Below are 10,997 nucleotides of genomic sequence, written 5' to 3'. Positions count from 1 at the left end.
CGTATTTCCAGTACATGTATAGAACTCATTATACCCCACTCAGACCTGGTCACGTGGATTCGGCGGCGTTTCTGCGGGCGATCTGACGGTCCCGTGCCTTCGACGTACCTGCCGCTGAATTGCCACTGAAGACTGCCTGCGCTTGCTGCGCTGGTGCCTGGAGCTGCCCCTGCAGGGCAGGCAGCCCTATGAAATGGCGCAGCAGCTGGCATACTCCCACTGCATGTGCTCTAACCCAACCAATATCTGCCGTCCTCCAGAGCTCTCTGCCCTGGCTTCTAATCAGAAAGGCCCTGACTGGTTCCCTGGTTCTCCAGCGGGCCAAATATATTGACTACAATTCACTGAAGGGGTACACTTACAAGCGAGAGGGGGATCAACGGGGCTCTCTCAGCTGGCCGAGGTGCGGTGAGCTGGCACTCTGGGCATGAGGCACAGAAGTCTGCCACATCTCAGTAGACTCCTGGCCAAAAGAACCGGGCTAAAATCCGGGCTAGCATCTTTTCCCTTCCAAGGTGCCCAGCCGCGGGTATGGCATGAGCAAGTCACATAACTTCCTTCCAGTACGATTGGGGCACCAGGAACTGATGTTGGACCTCTTTGGTCGGTTGGTCTTTCTCTGTGCGGTACAGACGGTCACCTTGACTCTCAAAGCGTGGGAACCGTCCCGCTTGTTGGGGTTCGACAGTCTCTCCATTCACTGCCGCCACCTGGGCATATGCCTGACTCAGGGTATCATCAGCCCATTGCTCCTCCACAAAATCAGAGAGGCGAGTCAGGATCTTCAATTTGGATAATGGAGGGGAGCTCCTCTCCTGGCTGGGAGGGGGCCTGGCTGGCCTGGGTTGACACTGAGGACTGGGAAGTCCCTTCACCAAGGTCAGCAAGCTCTCCCACCCCCACAAGGGTCACACCTTCAGGCTGGCCGGGGGCCAGAGGTAGGGGCCCTTGACCGCCGAATGGGAGTCCCACTAGTTGCCTCCAATGGCTGCGTTGGCAGGCCGGTTGCTGGTCTGTGCCTTCAGGCAGGCATACAGAGAGCTCCTGCCTCTTTGCCAGGCAGCCCATGAATGAGCCAGGCTCCCTTCTTCAAGCCTGGCATTGGCTGCAGGGATAACGGGGCGGGGCTAGCTGAACCTACAGGTGTTCTTTAACTCCTGCCGTGTCCAGCTGAAGTCTCTCTGCTCCTTCAGAACATGCCACAGCATGCGCCCTTGGCAGACAAAAGCAAGGATCATCATTAAGGATGGATGAGCAGTATGTGTTGGGTGGTGAGAGAAACAGTGGGAAACTGGCTGGATCCCTTAATCATTCCATTTCTAGACTTTGAAATGATGAGATTTTTTTTAAGGTTAGGGTTTTGTAAAGAAAGTGTAATTTTGGGGGGAATACTAGCTTGGCTCCATTGAAACACACGTTTAACCATAACTCTTTCTCTTTTGGGTGTGTGTGTGTGTGTGGGGGGGAATACTGTATAATCAGTATTTCATGGTCATTAATGCCTTCTAAAAAAGGGAATAACAATAGCGAACACATGGGGCCAGATCCTCTGATGGTGTAAATCAGCATAGCTCCACAGAAGCCAATGGAGCAATGCCAATTAACACCAGCCGTGGATCTGGCCCTGAGTGTTTCTCTGTGAATCTCTGCATTATCTCCCCACTACTCTTGGCTCTTTTTCCACTCACCTTCCCACTGCTTTTGTCAGGTGTTGTCAGATGTAAAGTCCCTCTGCTAAGGATGCCCTACTCACTGTTCCTATTCTAGTTCCCTGGCAATTGGGGGTTTCTTGGGTGCAGGCTGTGTAGGGAGCTCATGGTCTGCTGTAGGTTATTAATTAGGTCTCCTTTAGACACCTTCCAGAGGTTTTGTTCCAGAAAAACCTGGCAGAACTCATTATCACTGGGGGAGAGAAGGTGAGGATAATCAGCCTGGGAGGAGAAAGGTGACAAGATTCCACTGAGCAAGTCTAAAAGTTGTGCGGGGACCAGAACATCCCTTCTGATATTTGGCCACCAAAGGGATGAAGGTAATTAGAAACCTTCTGTAATAGATTAAATGGATTAACCCCCCATAAATTGATGAGTGTAACAAGTGCCCTTTATTCTGGTTAAACATAAGATGCAATAGTGGTCTCCAAGCCAAAGGCATAGCTAAGCCATTAGGAATTTTAACTTCTTGGAAGGAGGGATTTTCGCTGAGTGTTGCCTGGAGATAAGGGTGTATGTCTGGGTGAGTGGAGAATCAAGATGGAGAGAGACAGACACAGAGCCTGAACAAGCCGCTGGGAGCACAGCCCTGGAAGAAGCCTAGAGAAAGAGCTTTTGGGCCTAGTGGTTGAAAGAGTTGGTGGTGCTGTGAGCAAAGACACTGTTTCCAGTTGTTTGATTCCTATTGTGTTCAGGGAAACAGAACTTCGTGTATATTGCATCAAATAAATACCTGACTCTATTATCAATTTCTCCTCCTAACAGAAACAACTCGCTAGATGTTGGCTAATTGCCTGGTTCAAGAATGAGTAAACATCAGTATAATTCTATTGAAGTCAATGGGGTTGCAGTCGTGTAGCACAGAATTTGGCCCATTATGAGTTGCTAAGAGTTCTAAAGGTGACATCTCTTACACAGAGGGCATAGACACAGAGCTGGCCACGGCCCACCCAGTTAGCAACCCTGGCCACCCAAAGTTCACCTGCTCCTACCCCATGCCACTTGTCTGCTGATTGCCATCCTGCTCAACTCCAGGTGGAGGAGGAGGAGGCGTGCCTGGCCCCCTCTCCTCCGTTGCCAGAACCAGGGCTCCCATCCCAGCCATGGACTGGCCGGGCTCCGGGTGTCTCTGAATGCGGCGGCAAGATGTAGAGCAAGGGCAGAAAGGAGAGTCTGTCTGACTCCAGGGACCTGGATGGATTCTATGACTAACCCAGGGTTGAGGCCTGCCTGCTGGAGGGAAGATGCAGCATCTGCTTAGCACCAAAGTGTGGGGCAAAGCCTGGCTAGAGCTTCGGTCTGCAACCCCCCAGGCTTGCTCCAGGGACAGGGCAGGAATTCACTGTAGGTCATGTGATTCCCAGCCACCGCAACACAGCCCAGAACCCCTCCCTTCCCCATTCCCTCTCTTCCCCCAGTATCTCTCTGTGACCCAGGGACCTCTTGGTGCCAACAAGCAGAGGGCACAGGGATGCATAAGGGTTTCAGGGATCCCCTGGGTCTGGTATCTACATACTAGTTTACCAAAGAACATCAAAGAATGTTTCTACTGAAAGCCTGTGTCACACTGGTCCTCATAATCATTGCAGAATGTGTGTATGGATAATAGGTAAGGAGTTATGTGTATATAATAAAAATTATGTTCTTAATGTCTGTGACTTGGGGCCAGTCATCAAAAGGTGAGAAACAGGTTTCTTTCAGGCAAGATGTGTTTATCTTTCTGTTTACAAATAATGGAGTATTGTATACTTCACCATGAACACCTATTTACAGTCTGAGCTAAGTGCTAATTAAGTTATTACAAAGTCTCCAGGGGAGATTGTGGGCAGGAAAATACAAGGAGCGGCAGTTATCCTGAATGAAAGAGAAGGCAATGGATTTTTGACACTATAACTGTAGGTACAGAAACACAATCTGCATCTTTCAACCAGGAAGTAAACTGACAATGGGCTTACTCATGAATGGAAGGATTAGAAAACACAGGCTGAGTGAGTACTGATAGTCTGCAAATGTCAAGTGAGAGCCATGATTTTTTTTACAATATACCTGATCTTCACTGGCCCAGGGAAGATGAGTATCAAGGTAGCTTGTATATGTGAGTCTTATCTCCTGCTGTGCACTGCACCACCGCTGGCCAACCACTGTACTCGTTTAAATAGATACATATTTACTTCAGCTTCAAAGGAGCCAACAAAGGCCAGTCTGGAGGCAACATAATGTGCTGTCAAATGGGGAATCCATGTTACAGTCGCACTCTTGATCCCACACTCTGAGGCTTGTAGGGCCTAGAATCATTGTGAGACCAGAAAGCAACGAAGAGTCCTGTGGCACCTTATAGACTAACAGATGTATTGGAGCATAAGCTTTCATGGGTGAAAGTGGGTATTCACCCACGAAAGCTTATGCTCCAATACCTCTGCTAGTCTATAAGATGCCACAGGACTCTTTGTTGCTTTTTACAGATCCAGACGAACATGGCTACCCCTCTGATACTTGACACCATGTGAGGCCAGCACACTCAGTCCTTTGTGAGTAAGGAGCACATTACAGTGCTCTTGTGAAACCTTCTGCAGCCAACACAGGAGTGTTTGTTATTGATAGGTTCTGGCGGGGACCCACATCCTGACCTCCTTCCCTAGAAGGAAGGGTTATCCTGATACAGGAACAAGAAATAAAAGGGGGGAATTTCCCCACCCACCCACCTCAAAAAGAAAAACAGCAAGATGCTTACAAAATATTGTCCTTGCCTGAGTGCATCAACACAGGGATAGGCTGCAGCTACAAGACTGCAGAATAACCCTGGGCAGGTGGTGACCCGGCCATAGGAGGGGCTAGCCCCCTCACCTCCCCTTTCCCTCCCTTTCCCGCAGGAGGCCAGAGCACCATCAGCGTTGGGCTGCTGGGCAGCATGACTTCAGCATCCCCAGCCCCACAGTGCTGGGCAGCGCGGCCCCAGTGCCAGCCACCCCAAGTCCCTGCGGCAGGCCGTCCAGCCCCAGACAGCGTGGATCAGGCAGAGTGCCGGGAACTGCAGGAGGAGTGTGGGGGCAGAGGGTGTGTGCGGCCATGCCAGGCTGTTTGGGGAGGCACAGCCTCCCCCAGCCTATGATACCTGCTGCCTATGAGGATAACATTCCTGTATGGCACTGCTTCCTTCCAATGAGGTCCTCAGATGCACAGGAGGAATTTCTGAAATACAGACATTGGATGGGCAACACTGCCCTTCTGCAGAGAGATTCGGTGCTCTGGGGGGCAGTGGGACATCACTATGGACTCCAATCACTTCTATCCACAATTCACCACCCACAGTTAAATTAAAAAACCTCTAACACCATTCTTGTTTTTCGTGTTGGGCACGAGCTTATCCCTCTTGTCCGTCCTACTGTCCACCACAAATAACCAAAAATTGAATTAAAAAAAAAATCAAATCCCAAACCAACAGCTCTTGAAGTGACTGCCACCGGGGTGGTTCCCTACAGGGTATGTAGAGAATACCATCATTAGGAAGGCAGGTGTTAGTGAGGGAGGTTGCTTTTGATGTTAACTAGCTGAGAACTTTGTTCAGTCTTATAACAGGAGCATGGAGCTTTAGCTTCCAATTTATCATTATTCATCATTTATATTGTTGTAGCACCTAGAGCCCTCAGCCAGTGGGGCCCCATTGTACTACAACTTTACTGATATAGTAAATGACAGTCCCTTCTCCAAAGGGCTAATAATCTAAATAAATAAGACATAACACATGAATGAGACAAACAAGTGATTAGGGGAGGGGCGAGTGTTGGACAGGGTTTCAGATGTAGCGAGATGTTTTAGTACAGACTAACCTTGTGCACGCTTCTTAGCCAATCAGTAGCGGTGATCATAACTCGCCCCCTGCCTCGACATCATTGGATGGCAGTTTTCTGTAGCCAGTTTCACCCATCTCATAACACTGACATGTAGGATGCACTGTAATTGCCACTTCTCTGAACAGGTGTCCTATTTAATGACTATAGTGGATCGTCTCAATTTCAGTCCAGAGGAGAATCTGACCGTTTGGAGCTGGCCAGCCAAGCTAGTTCTACTGCTGGGAGGAAGCAGTCTTGGTTATGCACATTTAGGGCACCACTGACCTCTATGGAAATGTGCAAGGGATGGATGTGACAAGGCACCTCCTCGTGAACCTGCCTAAGGGCTAGTCACAATTGTGGGCTAGTCAAAAGACTGCTCAGCTCCAGCAACACTGTTGGCACTAAATTCCTCAACTGAGCAGGCAGGGACAAGACAGTGCATACTGCACCCAGTCTCTGGATGGCACAAAAACCATGCTTCCCTTTGCTCCTGCAGGCATTGTGCTGACAGCACAAGGCCACCTTCTTATACTGAAACTTCCACCATTGGTAACAGCAATAGATCTGCATCGCTGGAGAAAACACTTACAGATTTTCCTACTTTGGCCAAATCCTACAACCTTCACCAGGCTCAGTGGAAATCTGTATGCAAAGCCAAATGTTATCTTCCTTGTGGGTTGATTGGATTATGCTGGCAATTTAAAACTCAACAAAATTCTCTCTTTTAAAAACAAATCACTTTCAGTTAGTTCTTTATATCTTGTTGCAGCCCATCTATTTTTCTCATTATACTGTAATTAAAAGCTTATATGCAATGCACCAAAGACATCTATCCTACCCTTGATGTGGACCATCTACAAAACCACCATTAACTTTAACAGGGTGATTTGCATATATTGAAAGGAGAACGGATACTATTTTATTGAATATTCCAGGTTCTCTTCACTTTGGGAGATAATCTTACCCTAGATGCAGGGCCGGCTCCAGGCACCAGCCCACCAAGCTTGGGCTTAGGGCGGCACCTGGAGGGGGGCGGTGTGGTGCGGCGCTCTGGCTGCCGGGGAGAGCGGGGCTGCGACTGGGCTCGCCACCCTCCCCGCGGCGCTCTGGCCGCCGGGGAGAGCGGAGCCCCGGCCGGCTCACTGCCCTCCTCCCGGGGCTTCGGCCGCCAGCGGAGCCGTGGCAGGCTCGCCGCCCTCCCCCCGGCGCTCCGGCCAGTCGTGGAGAGCGGCCCAGGCTCGGCACCCTCCATTGCCGCATTTCAGGGTGGGCGGGCGGCAGGAGGCTTTTTTGCCTGGGGTGGCAAAAAAGCCAGAGCCGGCCCTGCCTAGATGTTACCTAAACTAGAGACCTAGTGACAGTTTGAGCATTCCAGATGAAATTCACCCTGTGGAGAAAGCCAACATAAGGTGTGATTAATTATACACACCTCCTTTCTCGCATTACACCAGTGATGAGGAAGCCAGTAAGCATATGAGAAGACATAGCTGCATCTACTCACTTGACATCAGTGGAAAGTTCCCATGCAGACAAAGAATTCTCCATTGGCCTCTTGTTGCTTTAGTGCCACTTTGCACAGTATGAAGTGGCTTTAGCAGACCAGAGAATCCAGACCTACCTGTGTACATTTATTTAAGAGATTACGATCAAAGCCCATTGAAGTTTACAGAAACATTCCCATTGACTTCAGTTGTCTTTGGATTAGTCCCATAATGAACTATTGGGTGAAATCTTGGCTCATTTGAAGTCAGTGGGAGTTTTGACAATGACTTTAGTGGGGTAAGGAATTCAGTCTGCCTGTGTAATTGTCTCCAATATTTTTTGGCATATATACATAGTAAACAACTTAGAGGTTTTTTTCTGGATGGCCCTGATCCTGAAAACATTTACTAATGTGTTTAAGTACATGATTATTTACACGTGTGCTAAACTTTAAGTATATAAATAAGTGTTTTCAGGATTGAGGCCTTCATGAGTAAGAGTGTTGCATTTTCAGGAGACAAAAACACTACTACAAGTTATTTACCATTATCCATCAATGGAGGACTGTGACAGGGCACATTTGCCCCGCACTGGTACTGCGAGGGTTAACTCTACCCTCTGGGCCAAGGAGGCCACCACGCCCTTGTGGCCCTGCTGGGCATGCTCCGGATGGAGACTGGGTATAAAAGGGAGCAGCTTGGCTCATTTGGGGTTAGACCTCTGAAGAGGGAAGATGCACCCTGTGAGATCCAGTTTGAGAAGGGAAGAAGCCCCTGATGGCGGAAGCCAGGGATGCTGAGACTCCAGAGGATGCCCAAGACGTGACGGAGCTGCTAGAAGCTCCACTGACCAAGGAGCCCAGAGACCCTGGAGATGCTGGGATTGCTGCATCAGGAACACGGTAGGAAGTAGCTCAGGGGGACTAGTTATTGTGCTGAGTGGGGTCAGTGTGTTTTGGGTGGATTTCTTGCTGCCCCTGTGGTGAGCATACCTGCCAGACAGGGGCCTGAGCTGGGACCTGGTGCAGCAGGGAGGGCCTGGTTCCCCCTACCTGGCTGCCATCCACCCTGGGGTAGTATCTCACTCCCCTGACAGGCCTCTAGGCCACGCAGCCCTATGGGAATGGGCAGTTATACTGACTCTGGCCATTGGGCTATGCAGCCCTGAGAGAGGGTGCATAGCACAGCCCTCCTGAATTGGGAAGTTATATTGTCTCTGGTGGCTAGGCCATACAGCCCCACAGAAGTGGGCTGTTAGACTAACTATGGCCATTGGGCCATGCATCCCTTAGAGAGAGGGCAGCCCTACTGACTCTTGCCACTAGGCCATACTGCCTCGCTGAGTCAAGTGGCCACACTGACTCTGACCACTAGGCTATACACTCTGGCTGAACGGGGGAGCCATACTGACTCAGGCCATTAGGTCCCACAGCCCTGTGGGAAAGGGCCGTCACCTTGACTCTGGCCATTGGACCACACAACCTTGAGAGAGAGTGGCCATATTTTACCACTAGGCCTCTCTACCCCAAGACAAGAGGTGGTCATAAAGACGTGACCATGGGGAAGTAATTAACACACACACAGCCTACCCCAAGAGGGTGCACTTGCCTTGTGACAAGGACTAAAATGTGACATAAGAAACTCTGGGGAACTGAATGTAGGCAGTCATTTGATAATGCCCATAGACAAATAATATTTAATAAACCACCTTTGTTTTTATTTGGAAAGATTGAAAATACAGTTTTTCTGAACAGTTTTTTACGTTTCTTAGAGTTACTTTTGAAATGCCTGTGGTAATGTTAGGTCAGGAACAAAACCAGAGGAGATTCTCTAGCTTTGAAAGTCTGGAATAATTTTGCAGGTGGAATGCATCAGTTTCTATGAATGAGCTATTAGAAAGTATTTTTCAGAAGGGATTTATGTTGCAAGGGTTTAATCTGGTTACATATCAAGAGGCAGTCCATGGGGAAAAAATCATTCATAAGGCATTTGTTGTTAAAATTGAAGACTATGTTTGGAAAGAACCACTGTGAAACTCTTCTCTGTCCAGGGATATGTGAGCATTATGTAAATAGAGTTGCTGCTTCCTGTTACTTTTCCAAAAAGTAGTATTTACTTCAAATTCAAAACCTACCTTGAGTTTTCTTGGGTAGAAGTAAAACAACTGATTTGTTGATTTTAATAAACTCACTATGTAAAGGATAAGGAATGGGTTGAATATAAAAACAAAAAGCCCAACTTTTGACTTAGCTATTATTTACTGGTGGAATGGAACAGTCTGATCTCCATTTGTTTATAGCTTTGTGTGATGAGTCAGTGTGCCAATATGATGCCATATGCAAGATAGGCAAAGCACAAATTGAAATAATGCCAGATAGCAGCCCCTCACAAATTTCAGTATGTATTTTTGATTTTTAATAAGCCTCTTTGTTTTCTTCCCCCGTGTTGAATGTTCTATAAGGGTACATCTACACTACAGGGGGGAATCGATTTAAGATACGCAAATTCAGCTACGTGAATAGCGTAGCTGAATTCGACGTATCGCAGCCGACTTACCCCGCTGTGAGGACGGCGGCAAAATCGACTTCTGGGGCTTTCTGTCGGCGGTGCTTACTACCACCTCCGCTGGTGGAGTAAGAGCGCCGATTCGGGGATCGATTGTCGCGTCCCGACGGGATGCGATAAATCGATCCCCGAGAGGTCGATTTCTACCCGCCGATTCAGGCGGGTAGTATAGACCTAGCCTAAGTAGTTTGGAGGTAAAATACACTTCGAAATCCAAGAATGAACAACCCAGTAAAACAATTTTTTCCATCAATGCTGCACATGTACTGTTTTATGTGTTGATTAATAGCACAGTTCATATAACTACTAGTTATGTAACACAGTTGCCAATACCTTATTTCTAATTTAATCATTGGAGCTGAATTGATTGTTCCCATAACCAAGCATATTTCTCTGTTAGCTCATTATAAATGACCTATAAAAGAAACTTTTACTTCTCTCCTCTGAACAGTTTAAAATAAGCAAACAGAATCTCAGTCAACCTGGAACACAAAGTAAAGAAGAATTCATGGCTTTCATAATTCCTGGGGTGCAGCATGTCACACCCAGACTTGCTCAGAGGCACTTTATACACTGTTGATTTATTCTACCGTGAATCTGAGTGAAGATAAAACAGCAAAGCTGTGGCTTTCCTGCCCTTTAGATGGGATTTCACATTCTGCTTGCCAGCTCATTAGGAGTGACATTCATTCCTCAAGTTTTTTCAGATTTATTTTTATTACGTTTTGTTTCCGTAATCCTGAAACAAAGAGCTTTACAGTGCTCTTATACTCACCAGAACATTCATTTAAAAAGAGTCCCGTAAAGCTTTAACTATTGCAAGGAGTTCTAGAAGTAAATGTTTCAAACTGTTTAACTAGATGTATCAATCACAATGTATCACCCACACAATGTGCTGAAAATGTACTTCCAGATTTTAATGAACAGGTACCTCTGTAAGAGAGAGTTAGACAGTCTTGGAGAAACAAAGCAGGAGAGAATAAGATGCTTAGACATCTATAGTTAGTCATTATTCTGTGCCCTTTTCATGCCCTTTGCAAATATTCAAGACTATAGAAACCAGGTATTTTGTTTGTTTGTTATAAAATCTGCAATAAAGTCGGTTTTGGGATTTTTACTTCTGTCTTCTTTAAATTAAATGTATTTCTCTGAAAGAAATAAAACAATAACCATAGGATGTGTTTAATGAAGATTTCACCTGTGGACATTTCATAGCATCATTCAATCTCTGCCACTGTTCTTTTGTTGCACCCACATGTAGTGGGATATCCTACTTTTCATCACTACAATGTGGTCGCATTAACGTAGAATTATGCACATAAAAAATGGAGGATCCCCTTATTTATCAGTATGAAATTATTTCCATTTTACCTAGGGGACTACTCACATGCTTAAAGTATGTGTTTAAG

The sequence above is a fragment of the Trachemys scripta genome, chromosome 3 (genome assembly GCF_013100865.1).
Source record: "Trachemys scripta elegans isolate TJP31775 chromosome 3, CAS_Tse_1.0, whole genome shotgun sequence".
In the NCBI taxonomy this organism is placed as follows: domain Eukaryota; kingdom Metazoa; phylum Chordata; order Testudines; family Emydidae; genus Trachemys; species Trachemys scripta.
Note: the sequence above shows the minus strand (reverse complement) of the source record.